General features: G+C 44.4%; 1 long non-coding RNA gene across 1 annotated transcript in view; it reads left to right on the top strand.

Moving 5' to 3' along the window:
• The window catches only part of LOC129528244 (uncharacterized), a 44,099-nt gene extending 25,328 nt beyond the window's left edge, over positions 1-18,771 (top strand). Inside the window, exons 2-4 of the long non-coding RNA XR_008673487.2 lie at positions 7,188-7,245; positions 18,573-18,656; positions 18,755-18,771. This is a non-coding gene — a long non-coding RNA (uncharacterized lncRNA). The remainder of the gene's footprint in view (positions 1-7,187; positions 7,246-18,572; positions 18,657-18,754) is intronic.
• Positions 18,772-20,174: the final 1,403 nt, after the last annotated feature.

The following is a 20,174-nucleotide window of genomic DNA, read 5'->3' as shown; positions in this document are numbered from 1 at the left end:
AACAGAGATTTTTCTGTAAATAATGTCTCGTAAATTCAATTATTTACGTATCTGCTTCTGTTACTTGAAGGATATGTACATAAACACTTATTGTAGAAAGAAGAAATCCATCCTTCGTTAATACAACACCAGTTTCCTAAATTTCCTCTCTCAGAGTTAAGAAAGTAGTTTTCCCTCTACCTACTTCAAAGGATTCTTTATCATGGACCATTGGCCTGAACATTCTTTATGAAAGACAATTGTGTAGGTAGTTTTGAGCATAACCCGAGATAGTCTCTTTAGTGTGTGAACTGGTTAGGATGGCCACAAAGCTTCCCCTTAATGACAAAAGAGCTTGAGAAATGCAAAAAACAAACAAGCGAACAAACATTATTATTAATAAAAAAAAAGGTGACACCAGAAAATGACTGTGGAAATTGAGTATTAGTAAGATTGGGAATGTGCTACCAAAGAGAAGCATAGACTATCCCTCTCCAAGGAGCTTTGTGAAATACAAAACTCCTTGTAAGTTCCTGTTTGGAAAGGGATAGGAAATACCAAATCCATAGCCTGACCGATTCCATGAGCATTTAACTTACCCCACTTAGTCTGTCTTCAAACTGAAACCCCCCAAGAAGCAGTAGGTCCCCCTAAACCTGAGCTCCAGTCCAGTCGCTCTCTGTCCCTGCAGCCCCTTCACTTCCTCTGCCTCATACATCCACCCAATCCACCCCAGGATGCTGTGCTGACATCTGCTTCTGAGAATCGGTCCCACCTCCCTTTGTGCTTCTGCAGGGAGGGGTGTGGAGGGTGGCATGCTGGTCAACACTTTCACAAAAGCAGCAAGTTTGAGATGAAATCCTGTTTCCTCCAGGCTGGGGGCAAACATAGTCATGGGAACAGCAGCAAAACACAGTGCTCTGTACTTGTGGCCCATGTCTGAGCCTCCCAGCTTCTTCCCCAGATGTCTTGGGAGTCTGGGTGGGTGCAGTGGGGTGGCCTCTGCTTTTTGCCCTGCAGTGACTGCTCTTTTTTTCTTCTACTCTCTGGACCCCTGACTGGATTTCCTTATCAGAGACAGCATTGATTATTGCTGAAGTCACAGGTGCGCATTGCTCACCTCCACGAGGTTTAGGTTTAGCTCAAGAGAAAGGGCTCTTGGAGACATGCAGTAGTGGATTTACTATCTTGTGGGGTTTACCTTGAGTTTCTTCCTTTCTTTACATTGTGAGGCTTCTCTCAAATTTTCCATCTCCAGCTTTCTTCTCTTTACCTTTGAGCCTCAAGTTGTCATGAGCAGAAATTTGACTAGGCAGGCTGATGTGGTGGCATTTATTTTTTTCTTAAAAACATGTGCTTGGTTGGGCGCGGTGGCTCACGCCTGTAATCCCAGCACTTTGGGAGGCCGAGGCGGGCAGATCATGAGGTCAGGAGATTGAGACCATCCTGGCTAACACGGTCTCTACTAAAAATACAAAAAGAATTAGCCGGGTGTGGTGGCAGGTGCCTGTAGTCCCAGCTACTTGGGAGGCTGAGGCAGGAGAATGGTGTGAACCCGGGAGGTGGAGCTTGTAGTGAGCCGAGATCGCACCACTGCACTCCAGCCTGGGCAACAGAGCGAGACTCCATCTCAAAGAAAAAAAAAAAACAAAAAACCAACCAACCAACCAACAAACAAAGAAAAAATGTGCTTTCCCAGAAATAATATAAACAACACAACACACTCACCATATTTAGCAGAGAGAAGCTGTTTTAATGTTTAAAGAGTCGTCATTTTTCAGAGTGATGTCCCTGCCCTGTCTCTGTCTCCTTACCTGTTTGGCCTGGGGCAGGTGATTTAGCATCCTCGTATGTGAAAGGTCGGGCCTGCATTAGATATTTCAGGTTCACAGAGAGGGCAGCAGGGAGAACTTTCTTCCTCTGAGTACATTTTCCTAAAGTGATACTGTTTAGAATATATACATTTATGTTAATTAGCATATAATTAACAATTTTAAAGTCCACGCTTTGGTGTCATTCAATACATTCACAATGTTGTGTAAGCTCCACCCCTATTTAGTCCCCAAACCTTTTAACCTGCCCAAAAGTATACCTTGTACCCAGTCAGCAGTCCATCTCCCTTGACTCCTACCCACTAGTCTTAGAACCATTAGTCTGGTTTTTGTCCCCACAGGTTTACCTATTGTGGAAATATCATATACACAACATATGATCTTTTGTGTCTGACTTATTTCACTTGGCATAATGTTTTCAGTGTTCATTCACGTTGTACCATCTGTGAGTACTCCATTCCTTTTTATGGCTGAATAATATTCTGTTGTATTGCTATACCACAATTTGTTTACCCATCCATCCATCAGTGTGCATTTGGGCCATTTCTACTTTTTGGTGATTGTGAACAATGCTGCTGTGACCCTGTGTATCCATGTACTTGTTTGATACCTGTTTTTAATTCTTTTAGGTATATACCTAGGAGTGGAGCAAGTGACACCTTTTGAAAAATTTTAAAAATGAGCATAGGTTGGTATGATGCTTGTTATTTCTGTGATGATGAGAAATGAGTGACAGCATGTGGAAGTGAGTGTGCAGGACACTAGCCCTCCCTTGGTGTGCCTGTTCCTCCACCCATGTGATGTTTATTGACATCAACTAAGCTAGGTTGGATGAGGACAGGAGGCAGGAGGAGCTGCCATTGTGTAGCATGCACACACTTTGCCTGCTTATTCAACCAAATACTCATTGTGGTCTGCTGTGAAGGGATTTTGCCGATGCCATTGAATCCTTCTCAGTTGACCTTAAGTAAGTGGAGCATGCTGGTGGGTGTGGTCAGCAGAGCCCTGCACAGGAAGGCTCAGGTATTCCTTGCTCTGGACTCCAAATAGCATCAAGGTGTTCATGGCTCACCCTGCACTGGGGACACCCTTCCTGACTGCCTGCCCTACGAGATTTTAGATTTAGTTTTCAGTCTCATGATCACACAGGGCAATTCTTGACACACAGTTCTCCATCTCTCTCTATCTGTATCTGTCTGTCTGTCTCTTCCAGTGGTTCTATTTTTCTGGTTGAACCCTGACTGACACACCCAGCAATAGCCCAGACCCTCATTCAAGCTTGGCTCAGCCTTCTCCATGAGGGTTGGGCCAGTAATCGATGTGTGTGAACGTTCAGGTGGGAACTGAAGCTACCAGAGTAACTGTGACCTTTTCAAGGGAGCAGACATGATGTAGGTCTTGCCTCTGCTGCTCTCAAGGAATAGTGTTTCTGATTGTTTAAGAAAACATAGAAACAGAGTTATAGAAAATTTGTAAATGTTGACATCTAATTGGAACTCCTTAACAAACAATGGTTGAGACTTCTGTGCCTGGAAAGATGGGGTAAATATAGTTTTCTCTATTCCTCCCATTAAGCACAACTAACCCTGCTGGACATGATATATACAACACACATAAGATGACTGTGGGCCGGGTGCGGTGGCTCACGCCTGTAATCCCAGCACTTTGGGAGGCTGAAGCAGGCGGATCACAAGGTCAGGAGATCAAGACCATCTTGGCCAATGTAGTGAAACCCTGTCTCTACCAAAAATATAAAAAATTAGCCAGGCGTGGTGGCGGGCACCTGTAGTCCCAGCTACTTGGGAGGCTGAGGCAGGAGAATGGCATGAACCTGGGAGGTGGAGCTTGCAGTGAGCTGAGATCGCACCACTGTACTCCAGCCTAGGTGACAGAGCGAGACTCCATCTCAAAAAAAAAAAAAAAAAAGAATAATGTATTTATACCAATACACTTAAATGTTTCTAAAATTATTTTAAGAAATATGAACTACTGGCCTGGCGCGGTGGCTCACGCCTGTAATCCCAGCACATAGGGAGGCCGAGGCAGGCGTGGTCAGGAGATCGAGACCATCTTAGCCAATGTAGTGAAACCCCATCTCTACCAAAAATATTAAAAAAATAGCCAGGCGTGGTGGTGGGCGCCTGTAGTCGCAGCTACTCGGGAGGCTGAGGCAGGAGAATGGCATGAACCCGGGAGGCAGAGCTTGCAGTGAGCCGAGATTGCGCCACTGCACTCCAGCCTGGGCGAAAGTGCAAGACTCGTCTCAAAAAAAAAAAAAAAGACTGTGAAAGGCAGGAGAGAGGAGTCTGGCTTCCCAGGGACCTTGGGTTTTCTGAGTTTTCCTTTTGCCTTATACATCCCAGACTTAGAGCTAAAGAAGCTGACAACCTGGAAAAGTCAACATGCTCAGATGAAAGCAGCCCCTACAAAACTTGCTCTCTTGCCAGAGGAGCAGGAAAGAGGTAGCCAAGTACAACAGAGAACTTTTAGTCAATAACCACTCCATCAGTGAAACACTGCAAGAAAACTGTGGCCCTGCCCACCAGAAAAGGCCTGGTGGAGAACCTAGACGTGTGGGCTGAGGCAGCCAATTCCCCACTAGGGTGGTGTCAGAGAAGTCTGCATTCCAGGAGATGGGAGTTTCATCTTGCTGGCTGGCAATGATGCCTGTGTCAGTGCAGACCACTTTGGGAACCTGGACTTCCCCTCCTGCCATGCACTGAATTGTATCCTCCAAAATTCATATGCTGAAGCCTTAACCCACAACATGACTGTGTTTGGAGACAGGCTCTACAAGGAGATAATTATGTTAAATGTGGTCATAAGGGTGGGACCCTGGTCCTACAGGATTAGTGTCCTTATAAAAAAGAGGAAGAGATAGATGAAAGTCCATGTGAAGACACAACAAGAAGGCTGCTGTCTGCAAGCCATAAAGAGAGCCCTCACCAGACATGGGCTCTGCTGGCACCTTAATCTTCAACTTCTGGCCTCCAGAACTATGAGAAAATTACTGTCTGTAGTTTAAGATGCCCAGTCTTTGGCAGTCTGAGTGGTAAGGAGGCCCCTTGCTGCCCCTCTGGTTTGGGGTCAGAGTGCTGGTGTCATTCAAGGCTGTGAAGGGAGCAGATGCCCGGCTTTCCAGCCCCTTCTGGACAGGGAAGTATCAGCAGAGGCTTGTGGGAAGGCAGAAACCACCTCCACCACAGTAATGACCAGCCCCACCCTGGGTGTCAGTGGAGTGCAGCTGAGGCTCTTGGACTTCTGTCCTCACTTGGCAGTGATGAGGTGGTGGCTCTCTTCCCCACTGGAGGGGTGCCAGAGGGAGCCAGCTAAAAGGAAGGTTTAGAGAAGACCCAGAACTGCATAAGACAATGCCCAAAATGTCTGTGTTTCAATGGAAAACCGCTTGTCATATGAAGAATCAGGGAGATCCCAAATGGAATGAGAAAAGATGATCAGAAGCTGCCAAGACCAAAGGTCACAGGTGTTAGAATTATTCAAAATGGGTTGAAAGAAGCCCTACAACAATGTGTCAACGAGCTGGTATGAACACACTTGAAACAAACGAATGAAACAGAAAGTCGGAGAAAAGAAATGGAAAATCCCAGCAAAGAAATAGAAAGCCTCAGCAAAATAGTAGAAGGTATAAAGAAGCAAACTAAAATTTTAAAAGTGAAAAATACAATAAGTGGAATAAAATTTCAATGGACAGGCTCAAGGGATGAACGAGGGGAAGGAGGAGTCAGTGAGTTGGGAGTGAACGCAACAGTAAGGAAACAAGCCAATTAGAAACAGACAAAAGTCATAAACAGCTATTTCACCCCAGAAGATATACAGATAGAAAATAAGCATCCAAACATATGTTCAACATCATTAACCATTGGGGAAATGCAAATTAAAACCACAATGAGATATCGCTACACATTTATCAAAATGGCTAACATAAAATAATAGGGTCGACATCAAATTCTGGTGAAGATGCAAAGAAATGGAGTCATTCATATATTACTGGTTGGAGTGTAAACTGGTACAGCCACTCTAGAAAAAAGTTGGGCAGTTCCTTAAAAAAATGAAACATACACTTAACATGCAATCCAGCAGTCACACTCCTGGGTATGTATCTCAAAGAAATGCAATGTATTTTCACACCAGCACTGTCCGTGGATGTTCATAGCAGCTTTGTTAATAGTAACCTCACCCTAGAAGCAGCAGCCACACCATTGCTGGGTCATTACCCAGCAATAAACTGAAGTCTTATTGATACACACAACAATCTGGACACATCTCCAGAGAATTATTTTGTTTCCAAGAGCCAGACTCAAAAGTTAAATGCTGTTTGATTTTATTGACATAATATTCTAGAAATGATTATAGGAATCGGGAACAGCTTGTTTCCACTGGTAAAGATGGGGTGGGTGTGGAGGGACGTGGGTGTGTCGTAAAAGGGTGAAAGGAGGGAGAGTTGTGGAGAAGGTCATGTTCTGCATCCCAGCTAGGTTAATCCTGGTGGGATGCTGCACTCTAGTTCTGAAAGATGTTACCATTCAGGGAAACTGGAGAAAGAGTGCAAGGGATCCTCTGTATTATTGCTTTTCTTTTCTTTCCCTTATTTTTTTTTGAGACAGAGTCTCATTCTGTCACCTGGGCTGGAGTGCAGTGGCGTGATCTCGGCTCACTGCAACTTCTGCCTCCTGGATTCAAGTGATTCTCCTGCCTCAACCTCCCAAGTAGCTGGGATTACAGGGATGCAACACCACATCCAGCTAATTTTTGTATTTTTAGTAGAGACGGGGTTTCATGATGTTGGCCAGGCTGGTCTTGAACTCCTAACCTCAGGTGATCTGCCCACCTTGGCATCCCAAAGTGCTGGATTTATGTATTATTTCTTACAATTGCATGCAAATCTACAATTATCTCAAAATAAAAAGTTTAATCAACCCCCCAAAAATATTGGCATACAAATGTGTAGGATTACTAATAATTCCTTCCATTTCTAACATGCAAAACTTTTATCATGGGTACAATCATCTCTATACTTTCTGGAGTTCATTGACTATTTGGGATAGTCATATCTAGTTGCTGATGGAAAACTTGGAACCCTGCGACCATTGCAGGCACTCCAATGAATAGCCATCATCAATATGAAACGTGGATCCATGGCCATGAAGGAACTTCTTTCTCTAAACCATTGCAATAATTTATGAGTTCTTTTTCCTTCACAAAACTTAATTAGCCCTGCAATAGAATCACAGGATGGAGGTGCATGACTCTACCTTGAGTCATGGGGCAGTTCTAAAAACATCTGGTCACTCCAGGTTCACCCATGTAAGGCCAGGTGGAAAAGGCAGTTGAGGAAGTTTTGATGTCTCTTGACAGGTGGATCCTTATGTTGGTCAACACGTCTGCATAAGAAGCACCTCGCGACGAATCACAGGTAAGTATTTGACTCCAGAGGCTGAGCTATTCAGAGGCTCTGATTAGGATTATTGGACAAGATTCTAGACCTTTTCAGAGATTGATGCTTAGTTACTATTCCAGTGAGCTGATTATAGGATGTCAAAGTCCATTGGCAATGTCTCCATAACTTATGAACTTAGCACAGTTCAACTGGTGACAGTTTTGGAAATACTTTTACCATAGAATTAACCAGAAATTTCAGCTTTTAAAGACATTTTTATTGCTTTATGGAACTATATGGATTTGTTTATGTTCATTGGCCATCCCTTTATTTATTCCATAAACATTTATTAGATACTTCCAAAAATAGGCCATTCTGAACTATTTTTATCAAACAAACATTGTGTTTATACATCCACAACTTTTATGAAGACTTTAATTTTTTGGGAAGCAATCATTTCAACATATTGAAACCAAAAAAAGGGAAAGCCTCAAAAACATATCCTTTATCTTCTAGTAATGCTTTCTTGATATTTGGCACTAATAGAAATGACCTTTAGATTCTGCGAGTGCCCCTTAGATAATAAAGAAAAAAGATTCCTAAACCCACAGCTATATTCCCTACATGGAGGATTTAGATATTTTTGCATTTTTATTTCAATAACTTCCCTAAGGTGATGCCATATTTACTGTGCCAAAAGTTTCATTTTCAAATGAGATATCTTGTATGTGGTAAATCTCATTGTTTTTCCCCCCACCGAGATGGAGTTTCACTCCATTCTGGAGTGAAGTGGTGTGATCTTGGCTCACTGCAACTTCAGCACCCCCAGGTTCAAGTGATTCTCCTGCCTCAGTCTCCGGAGTAGCTGGGATTACAGGCACCTACCACCATGTCCGGCTAATTTTTGTATTTTCAGTAGAGATGGGGTTTCGCCATGTTAGGGCCAGGCTTAACTCCTGACCTCAGGATCCACCCCCCTCGGCCTTCCAAAGTGCTAGGATTACAGGTGTAAGCCACCACACCAGGCCTTGTTTTTATGATTATTATCTCCTTTTATTAATGATTTTTCTACTGATGCTGAATTGGTTAAATGGTTCTGAAATTTAGCTTATGCTGAGATGTTTGTGCTGAAAAATGTATGCACTGAGTCAATAATACTAAGAAGTGTTTTGTCCATGATTATATCCTGTTTTATGTAGAAGTTTATATTCTTTATATTCTGTGCAATAATGTACTTATTTTCAGATTGTGATGCTTAAATGAATCCATTATCCAAAATTTTTATGTGCATATTTTTTGTTCCTTCTTGGACCAAACTTATTGAAGTTGAAGTGCCATTTTTTTCTCACCCTCCCACAGAATTCATCATGTAGAGAGATGCTAATGAGATATGACGGAAGAAGGGTGCACAGGTGTATTGTCTGGGCTCAGATTGGCAACTCTCTGATATACACACACAGGCACACACACACACTCACATGCACACATACACAGAAAGCCATGCCTGATCAAAGACTTCCATTTGGTTGAACTTGGCAATGATTTTGAAATGTTGACAACTGTCAAATTAAGATCACCCAAGCCATTTCACAGGCTCAAATTTGGATGCAGGTCTCAGAACAGAAGGAGATAGCTCCTGGCTACTGCCCAAGTGACTTCACCATCTATCATTCAGTTAGCTGTGCTTTCCGAAACGGAGCAGTAGAGAGATGGGGGAGGTCGGCATCCAACTCCAGAAATCAGATCTTTCCGCATTTACCTTAATTGGCAGGAGGAACCTAGATTAGCCCTTTATTTAAGATGTGCAAATAAGGAGCTTGGTTATGTTTGTTCAGCTTCTCTTCTCTTAGCTTTTCCTCCTCCCTTGTCTTTATTTCCATTCTTTTCCTCCACTCATCTTGGGAGGAGCATTCATGTCTCAGTGCAGTGGAGAGGGTGGAATGCTAGTGCTTCAGTTCCCCGAGGGGCTGCAATTGTCTGTATTTGGTCATGGTGGTGTTTTCTGTTGCTGTGTGTCAAGGCTATCCCCCTTCTCACTGTCAGTCCCAGTTAAAATGTTCATATGTTTATTGTCTTCCTCTTGATTTTAGGCTTTTTAAGAGCAATGGCTGTATTGCCTCAATTTTGGTCAGTATTTTCACACCCAAACAGAATCCTGTGTAGAGGAGAGGCTTCATAAGTGATACCAATGTGCTGGGAATAAACAGAGAATTTTGGTGCATTAGGATTAAACACCATTTAAAAAAAAATATATGGTACATAATAGTTGAACACATTTGTGGGGTACATTTAATATTTTGATGCAAGCATATGATATGTAATGATCAAATCAGGGTACTTGGGATACCATCGCCTCAAATAATCCTTTTTATTCTGAGTTGCCATCATTTTTGGAACTTATGGCAGAAGAAAGAAATCCAAAGTATTTACTGAAACGTTTTCTTTGTATTGTGTGATTATCTATTAGCAGATTACTCAGCTAACATTGTAACTGAATCCTTTCTGTTAAAAAAATGTAGTCTTTTGACTGTTTCCAAGAGGTATCTGCATCTGTACAGTTATCTGCTGATGTCGAGTTGAATGCCTGGGAAGTTCTCTGTATGCATGATAGATACCCTTAGAGTGCTGCTCCCTCTCTCCAAGTGGGGAGTTCCAGTTTATTCATAAATTTATATCCAGGGAGAAGAAGAAATTAAACCACAACTAACTTCAGAGTCTACTGTCAATGTGCCGGAGCAAGCTGGGTCCCAAAGCTCAAGCCAGTCATGTGCAGCAGACCCCACAGGCCACTGCATTCCTGAAAAGAAAATGCTACAACACCGTTTTGGCTGGCATGCTCTCAGGACCACAGGACAGTAGGTTGTGAGAACAGAATGCATGTAGAAGTCATCGACATATTTGAATATTTTTGGAATTTCTTTTGTAGCTGTGGATTCAACTTTATTTGGTGCTGTGACAATAAGATACCCATATAATAGGTTAAAAGGAGATCCTTCGATTTAATATCCAGTGTTTCTTGCCTATAGGATTTCAAACAATACCTGTGAAAGCACTGAATGCCTGTTTTGGGGTGACACCCTCAGCTGTGTGTAATGCACAGGAGGACACAGCAGTGCTTAAGCCCGCAACAGACTTTGGCATTTTGCAATCTGGACTTGAGGGTACTAGCTACATGTTTTCTGGCATGAAGAAGCCAAGCTTCCTCAGAATCCCTGTGTTTTGAAACTTGAGTAGGAAAGAGAAGTCCCTCCGGGCATCAGCTGTCAAATTTTCTGTTATCCTCAGCTGGGGAGCCAGCACCTTAGGCTGGTCACAAAAGGGCCCTATAGAAACAAGAAGGCTCAGCCGGGCCCATTCTGGGAGAGGGCTCCATCTCAGGCAGTCAGGTCGAGTTTCAGAGTGTCAGACACACCCAGAAGCTGCTGTTGATGGCAGTGCAGGTTGGGCACGGTGCCACATTAGGAGGTGCCATTTGCATAGACCAAGGTATAACGGTTCCCCCACGCCCACTTGTGCAGTGCACAATCTGAACCACAACACGTGGCAGTCAGGGTAGCGTGGACCACTTCCGGAGCTCTGCACATCCTTCTTTTGAGATGCACATGGTCTTCTGCAATCCAGAGTGGTCTGCTTCTGCCAATAGCAGGACAGGATCACCCTCAAGTTGCTGAGAGAGAGGACTGGAATTTATGGGAGGTGCCAGCCCCAGCATGAAGGGAGGAGTTGGTTTACTAGTTCCTAGTATATCACTAATTGTGTAACTTTGCAGGAAAACGCTTTCTGGTTTCCAATATGTTCTGTAAAAAAAACAGTTATGGCAATATCCCCATTTCCCATATTGAAAGATTACCTTAAATGTAAGTTAAATAATAGTTACACAAGTGCTAGAATAGTAGAGTTGGTAATCAACACAATGTGCTCTAATAATCTCTGGAAATAGCACTGATAGGTAGTGTTTAGGGAATCAGATTTAAAAGACAGGACGTCTTCAAAGCGAAGCACAGTCATTTGTGTTCAGTATGTTGGTAGGCTCCAAACATGAAATACGGTTTCTTTGAAAGAATACATTATACTATTTGCTTTGATTAAATAATGTTGCATTTTTCTAAGCATCAATGACTCAGAAAGTATCCAGACCCAGAACCCACTGCTTTAAAGAAAAATCTCCAAATCACTTGCATAAAATGTGTGTTGAGAAGAAACATGAGACGGAAAGTAAATGGGTACTGGAAACCCCTTTCCCACCTCAATTCCCTGTTGTCCCCGGATCATTCCGTGCCTGCGAGAAGTCGGACTTCCACTCTGCTCTGAGGACACATTCTAAATCATTCTGCTGGCTTCCCTCATGCTTCCAATAACGCTCTCATTACAGGGTTCAGGGTTCACAAATACTGCCTGCAGCCACTCTGCACAAGAATCTTTTTGTATGAATTTAACCAAAAGGTACCACTGTGATTTAATGGCAAACAAATCATTCCTGCAATCCAAGGGCTTTGCTGGGAGAGGAGCTGGCAGGCCTGTCAGTGGCAAGGCTTGGCCAGGTGGGCAAAGAAGTTTCGGGTGGGTGCACCGGTGGATCCTGGCAGCAGCCCTCAGATCCCAGATGCCTCCTTGCTGATGTATGAGGGGCGACAGGGCTAGATGCTCCTGGACAGCTTGTGTGGTGTCGGGGAGGCGTGAGCAGTGGCTGTCACAGGCTCCACCACAAGATGTCACCAGCACCCTCGGTGCCCGACACGCGTCGCAGGAGCCGGGTTGCCTGGAATGTTTTTGTACGAGTTCTGCAGCATCTTCATTGAAGGCGACGACACAGGGTGAGGGGGCCTCTTTTCCTGTCTAAGTTCACAGAAATCACAGCATCCTCTGAGTTCCTTGGTACCCTGGAATGGCGGAGAGGAGTGAGGATGAGCGGTGGGCGTGGGAGTGAGCAGAGAGGGGATTGCACCAGGGCGCAGCACATACACTGCTCAGAGTGAGCTGGGCAGTCAGGCTTTGCTGATAAAATCCAGGCAGGTGTCTTCCCCATGAGCTTCCAATGCGGTGGCTAAGTGGTTGGAGGGTCTGGGAGAGACCTGGGCACTTTGTCTCTCTAGAGGCTTGCATATTTAGAGTCATTATTGTACAGATACCAAATCCCCATTAAAAATAAACTGAACTTCTCTGTGAAGGTTCTCATGGTGCTGAGAGGGCACCATCACTCTGAGTCCCTGGTGTAGTGGGCTGCGGGCTCCCCTCAGTCCCCTGGTTGCCCTGCCCCACACTCCGCATGGCATTCTGGCTCCAGGAATAATAGCCAGTTGTATTTATCTTACACAGGAGCATGACTGTTTAGGCCCAGTTTTCCTGGGAGGTGCTGAGGAAGGATTTTGCAGCTGGGCAGCTGCACCCTGGGTGAGGGATTTGAGGGGATCCCATGCTCCAGGGAGGCCTGTGCCAGTGGGGCCCCCTGGCGCCGGGGAGCCTGGGCCGTGGTGGAGGCCTGGGAGCTGAGGATTCATCTTCTCATTCTTTCCTTCTCCCCACGATGAACCACACCTGCCTGGAGCGGCAGGGCCCTCTTTTACGCTCACAACCAACCCAGCCTTTCAAGTCTGTCTTTTAAAGGGATCACCTTGACAATGCAGATAAACTTTTGGAAGAAACGGCTGCATACTTATTTGTAGATCTCCTCAGAAGAGGGGCTGGAGGGGCTCACATATTTATATGGCCAGTGAGCGAGGCATTAGATCCAGTGTTAGGGCACAAAATTATGTCTGTCCAAGTGAATGGTGTGTCAAGGAGGGGCGGGCCGAAGTGAGATGTAAAATATTGTGCATTGAAAATATCATTACGTTCCCAAAGGCTGTATACATTTTGTGGGTTACTTCTTTATGCAGCACATTCTCATTACAATTTACCAAGCCATCAGGGCCATTAAATAAGTTCTTACGTAGTTGTGCTTTTCTTTTTCTGAAAATTTTAATGCATCCTGAAGTGACAGTTGTTCAGTGAAACAGGGTCCCTCAATGCCCGTTATGAGTGATTCAACGCTAATTAGAAATTGATGAAGGTTCATTTTGTATGTACAGTTCCCAACTTTTAAAAACCCTAATACGTATTTTTAGGCCTAATGTTCATGGGATTTGATGGGGAAAGTGCCGCGTAGCTGCTACACAGCAGGAAGGCAATAAGGCACGGAATGAATACTCGCAGACAGGGCTCGCTTCGGCCTCCCGGAATTGTGCAATCAGACACCACGTGAATATCCAGCGCGGCTCCTGATCTCTGAGCCCTGGTGGCCCGGGGCACCATCAAGTCTACATGGTCTTGTCAGTACCACTGCGCTCAACACAGACAGCACGGCTCTCTCAGCCACTGCTGGGTCATTACAAAGTACGACTTCCAAGAGCCAGAGAGTACTCCGGTGACCTTGGAACTTTCCCCAAGTACCTAAAGCATAACCAGAGCATGGGTGTGTGGGAGGACACTCGCTTTCCATGCTGCACCTTCTGTGGCCACCGTTCGCCTAAGGGCAGCAGGATAAAGATGGTAAGGAATTCAGCTCTTCGTGCTCGACAGATCTCAGTCCTGTTTGTATTTTACATAAGCAACTATTTCCCTGCATATCAGCCTCACCATCCTCTGCTAGGATTCATGGTCCTGCATGGTTGGCCCCATGCTTCCTTTTGGTCCTTGTTTCCTGATTTTCCTTGCTGTGGGTTGAATTGTGTACCCCGGAAGAAGGTTTGGTGAAGCCCCGCCCCCTGAAGTCTATGGACTGGAACTTGATCGGGTCACATTGGTCCAGTTAAGCAGAGTGATCAAGTTAAGATGAGGTCGTGTTGGAGTGGGTGGCCCTAATCCAATGACTGATGATTTTTTTTTTTTTTTTTGAAACAGTCTTCCTCTGTCGTCCAGGCTGGAGTGCGTGGCACAATCTTGGCTCAATGTAGCCTCCACCTCCTGGGTTCAAGTGATTTTCATGCCTCAGCCTCCTGAGTAGCTGGGATTACAGGCATGCACCACCACGCCCAGCTAATTTTTTATATTTTCAGTAGAGACAGTGTTTTTGCCATGTTGGCCAGGCTGGTCTCAGACTCCTGGCCTCAAGTGATCTGCCTGCCTTGGCCTCCCAAAGTGCTGGGATTACAGACGTGAGCCACTGCACCTGGCCTGATGATATTTTAGGAAGAGGAAAATTTGGACAAGGACACATGGAGGAAAGATGGCCATTGGAGACGGAGGTGGAGATAGGGGTGACGTTGCAGCAAGCAAAGGTGCCCATTCCAAGGATTGCTGGGCACCACCTGAAGCCAGAAGAGCCAGGCAGGACTCTGCCCTGGAGCCTTTGTGGGAAGCGTGGCCCTGCTGACACCTTGATTGTGAACTTCCTGCCTCCAGAATGTGAGAGAAGAAATTCCTGTTGCTTTAAGCCACTCACTGTGTGGTACTTTGTTATGGCAGCCCCAGCAAATATATGTCTAGGAGACATACATCAGCCTCTTACCAAACCCAGTTCTGTCCTGTCTCCTGGCAAGGCTGCACCCTGTCCGTCTCTCCTGAGTACCTGTGCTCCATCTCTTCCTTCCTTCCCCATCACCACTCCTCCCTTCAAAATCCCATTCGTCTTCCTAGGGCCATCTCAAGTTCACCTCCTCCGTGAAGCCTTTCCTGACTTTCTAGATGGTAGAATTTTTTTTTTTTTTTTTTTTTTTTTTTTTGGAGATGGAGTCTCACTTACTCTGTCGCCCAGGCTGGAGTGCAGTGGAGCAATCTCAGTTTCCTGTAACTTCTGCCTCCTGGGTTCAAGCAATTCTCCTGCCTCAGCATCCTGAGTAGCTGGGACTACAGGTGTGCGCCACCACACCTCGCTAATTTTTGTATTTTTAGTAGAGACAGGTTTTTACCATGTTGGGCAGGCTGGTCTCAAACTCCTGCCTCAACTGATCTGCCTGCCTTGGCCTCCCAAAGTGCTTGGATTACAGGTGTGAGCTACCGTGCCCAACCAAAGAATCTTCTCTGCATTCTCATAAGACATTGAACTTTTCTCACAACATTTATATTCTGTATTCTATCATACCTATTTATTCCTGTATCTTATCACTACTAGACTTGATGCTCTTTGAGGGAAGAGTGCATGAATGAATATTCTATTTTGCATTCTCTGAAGCATGTAATAGGTGTGCATGCAGGAAATATTGTTAAATTGAAATAGTTTAATTCTAGATTAGTAGACTATTTGAAAATTACCAATTCTTAAGATGCTTTCAATACTCGTTAAATTTAATCTACCTATTTTAGTTCTTCCTTATTCCTGGCTAGTATTGTGTCAACCATTAGGAATGAATTTCTAGCAGTGCTGGGCATGGCAGATGTCTAAGGAATATTTGTTGAATGTATGAATGCATTTATACTAATGTGACTGAGTATAATGCCCACCCTCAAGGAGCTTACAGTCTAGTAGGGTGTGAGTAACCAGATTATTTCAGTGTGAAACATGCAAGGATAAAGGTGAGCACGGGTGTCTTAGCACAGAGTAAGTGCTTATCTTAGTTCTGCGGGATGTCAGAAGGGCCCCTTGAGAGAGCTGATAAGCTGTCATGAGAGATGTGAAGGACGTTGATGGGTGAAGAAAAGAGAAGTCAGGGAGGCATGGAGAGAAGGCGGACGGGACCACGACTGCTCACTAGAAATAGAATGTGAACTGCATACCCAAGGTATGCATCTACTATGAATCTTCATAGTAGGACAGTAACAAGAAACAAGTGAAACTGATACTCATCATATAGTTTATTTAAGTCAATATATCAAAAATCTTATCATCATTTCAACATATCATTAATATGAAATATGTTAATATTTTACATTGTTTTGGCACCAGGCCTTCAAAATGCAATATCTATTTTCCACGTACAGCTACGTTTCAAGTGCTCAGTAGCCAGATGTAGCCAGTGGCGACAATATTGAACAGCACAGGAGTAGACAAAGGAGGACACTCAACAGCATGAAAGCCTGAGGGGTGAAGGCAGTGCTGGTGATCATAAGCATTTCCTGATGACCGAAGGATAAAGGTCAAGGCAGAGGGTGGGGGATGAGACATTTGCACATGTGAAGAGTGGGTTCTGGAGGGTCCTCTGACATGCAGAGGGGCTTAGGATCTGTTTTGTAGTGATAGGGTCCAGACCAAGGTTTTCAGCAGAGAATGGCTTAATCTGGTGAGTGTCTGAGACAGACCTCTAGGGTGGTCATGTGTGTGTGCATGTGTGTGTGTGCATGTGTGCATGTGTGAATGTGTGTGTGCATGTGTGTCTGAATGTGTGCATGTCTGTGTGTGTGTGTGTGTGTGTGTGTGTGTGTGTGTTGGGGGTGGATTTGAAGCGGCAATTCTAAAGGCAGAGAGATCATGCATGAGGCTACTGCAACAGTCCAGATAAGGGACAACGAAGCTGTGAACCGGGTAGTGGTGATAATGAGAGAGACAGGAGTCCAACCCTCAGGAATGCTTGAGGTCTCGTTGGGTGTTGAGTGACTGGCATGATGAAAAGATGCAAAGTTCAGCTTTACAAGGGTGGCATCACACAGCTGGACTGATGTAGAAGCTCAAGGGCAAGGAATGGTAACTTTGGAGTCTTCAGCCTACAAGTGGAGTGAGTTAGAACCACTGGAATGGAGGAAAGCACCCAGTGTGTAAATAGGCTGGGGTGGAGATCCATTTAAGTACTGGATATACAGGAAACTATGACCAGGACCAAGAACACATGACCCAAGAATTAGCGGGGAGCAATAAAGGTGGGTTCTTGGGATAACAAAGAAGTGGGGTTTCAAGAAGAAGGGCGTGGTCAACTGCACCGGACACATCCTGGGCATTGTCCAGTGTGTCCACCAATCTGAAAACAGCATGCATCTGAGTTCCTAGTGCATTGATTTGAGTTGATTGATCGATTTATCAGACTCTGGGCATAGTCAGATTTCTAAAGAAGCAGAGCTAGGGGTCTGGGTTAAAGCAGCAGCTGCATGTGTAAATGTTGAATTGCAGGATATGGTGACCTTCGAAAATGGGTTGAGTTGCTGGCAATGAAGCACTATGAGCAGCACAAAGGGCAGATGATAGACCTTGATCAGTTTGCCAAATATTCACCATGTATCAAATGTAGGTAGAATTTATAGGACATTGCAAGAAATGATTTCAAAATCACGTTTTTATTGACTACTGCATAGAAACCTACACAGAACACTTTTCAGATCAGTAGCGTGAACCTGAGTGAACTCTCTTGGCCACAACCAAAATAATAATAAAAATGACAGTAATGATAATGACATTCTCACTACTGAAGACAAACATTTGTAAAGTGTTAAAATGTGCCAGGTGCTGTTCTAAGCTAAGCCCTTTACATATTTTCTTTCCTTCAATTCACACCAAGCTGCCTGCATTAGGTAGATAGTATTTTAACTTTAACCAAGTTCATTTTAATAGATATAATTTAATTAATTAAATTGAATTAACTTTTAATTGAACTCAAATTAAAAATTAAAATTAAAATTTTAATTTAATTTACACACCCAGCCTTAGGTGGATACTATTAACATACCCATTTTATAGATGAGGAGCCTGACAGAGACCACAGGACTTGCCCAAGGCCACACAGCTAATAAGCTAGCTGTGATCTTTTGTGGGGTGACTAGATGTCCTGAGGGGTGACCGTGGCTTCATGACAGGGAAGAGCACTGGCTCCTCGAGGCAGATAGACCTGCTCTGCAATTTTGGCACATTTCTGGACATTCTGGAGGTGCTATTTTGGCTAATTTGTTAAAAATGCTGAACCTCGGCCAGGCGCAGTGGCTCATGCCTGTAATCCCAGCACTTTGGGAGGCTGAGGTGGGTGGATCACCTGAGGTCAGGAGTTCGTGACCAGCCAGACCAACATGGTGAAACCCCATCTCTACTAAAAATACAAAAATTAGCCAGGCGTGGTGCCTTGCACCTGTAATCCCAGCTACTCAGGAGGCTGAGGCAGGAGAATGGCTTGAACATGGGAGGTGGAGGTTGCAGTGAGCCGAGATTGTGCCACTGCACTCCAGCCTGGGAGACAGAGGGAAACTCCGTCTCAAAAAAAAAAATTGCTAAACCTTACTTTCATCATTTGTCAGACAAGCCTAGCATTGCCACCCTCTGTCTTGCACCAAAGATGAAACGGTGGGAAGGGTATTAGCTACGTGGCATACACATTGCTTTTGAGTTGATTCTTACTAAATTGTAATAGAAAGCAACAACTTAGAACATTGAATTGTTTAAACTCTTGTGAAAGTCTAACTTAGAATCTTTTATAAAATAATGTTGTAAAAAGAATATAGAAGACAAAATTTTAGCCCTTGATTCATTACAGCTGGGAGATTTGAGGCAACGTATTTACTTCTCTGTGGCTTCTGCTGAAAATACTAACCACGCTGGGTTCTTTGGATTAACTCAGGTACATGAAAGAACCTTACTTTTAGTAGTGTTGAAACGAGATTCCAACTAAAATGATAAATCCTCGTTGCTTTCTGTTTATTTTGTACCTTTACATAGCATCCTTTGCGGTCGGGGGAAGATGCTGGAATTCCCATCTTGCAGTCAAAGCAACAGAAGCTCAGAGAAATTTATCTGCATCCCCAGTATCCCCTAATAGGTAAGGGGTGTCAAGCCACTTCACTGCCCAGGTAGCTTTCTATATTTACTTCTTTTTTTTTTTTTTTTTTTTTTTTTTTTGAGCCAGGGTCTGATTCTGTTGCCTAGGCTGGAGTGCAATGGTGCGATCTCAGCTCACTGCAACTTTTGCCTCCTGGGTTCAAGTGATTCTCGTGCCTCAGCCTCCTGAGTAGCTGGGATTACAGGCGTGTGCCACCACGCCTGGTTAATTTTTGTATTTTTAGTAGAGACGGTTTCACCATGTTGGCCAGGCTTGACCACAAGTGATCCTCCTACCTTGGCCACAAGTGATCCGCCTACCTTGGCCTCACAAAGTGTTGGGTTTACAGGCGGGAGCCACTGTGCCCGGCTTTACATTTACTTTTTCATGGGCCCTTTGGTTTCCTTGACTTGTGGCACTCCACGCCTTTTGTTGGGAGTGTGAGAGACAGTGTTCACTGGGCACCCAGGGCCCTGGCCCCACATCAGATCTGTAATGTTTGATCATCCAAGTCACTTGCCCTCTGAAGGCGTCTCTGATGCCTTTGCCCCTCACAGTTGCTCTCATTGACTTCACCATTCCTGGCCAGTACTTCCTACTGGCATCCATTGGCTTCCATTTTTAATTGCATGTGTCACGTTTTTGGTAATTTATTATATGGAATTATTGCTTCCACTAATGGTTCTTGAGGGCTCTTTGGCCTCTATCAAGAACATTCTTTTGTTTTGTTTATGGACAGAGAATATGCCCTAAGCTTCTACAGCTCTTGGTGGCTAACCCTCTTTGACCTATAGAAGGTGCATGGGAAACACTTCCAAAAGGGACACAGAGTTCATTCGGAAACTCGGCTCCTATCCAGGAGGTTTGAAGAGAAGTGTGGGTGCTCAGTGAGGTAGGCTGATGAGCCAGGGCCTAATGGAAGCCTTTGTGCAAGGGAAGCATTTCTACCATCATTAGGCTTCTCTTACCACGCAATGCCATCAGCAACATTTGAAGAACTCAGACTCATGTGAATTCTGGATCCTCCAAAGACACATGCAGGGGCAACACTACTCCTCCAGTGAGTGCCACTTGTGCTGCCACATGAGCAAAGATTGACCAGGGACGCTCTGCTGTTCTCTGCCCTGAGCTGCGCCATCATTGGCACCTGCCCCAGGCTTTCCCGTGAAGTCCTTTTGTCAGTTCCCTAATTCTTCCTTGCTCTTCCTTGAACATTTCCAGTTTGAACATATATAGTAAAAACTAAGATTTCTTTTCTACATACAGGTTTTGTTTGTTCCTTTACAGGTAAAAATTAAAGAATTAAGCTGGACATGAAAA

The sequence above is a fragment of the Gorilla gorilla genome, chromosome 17, assembly GCF_029281585.2.
Source record: "Gorilla gorilla gorilla isolate KB3781 chromosome 17, NHGRI_mGorGor1-v2.1_pri, whole genome shotgun sequence".
Lineage (NCBI taxonomy): Eukaryota > Metazoa > Chordata > Mammalia > Primates > Hominidae > Gorilla > Gorilla gorilla.
The sequence above is the reverse complement of the archived record's forward strand: the minus strand, read 5'-3'. Positions and strand labels throughout refer to the sequence as shown.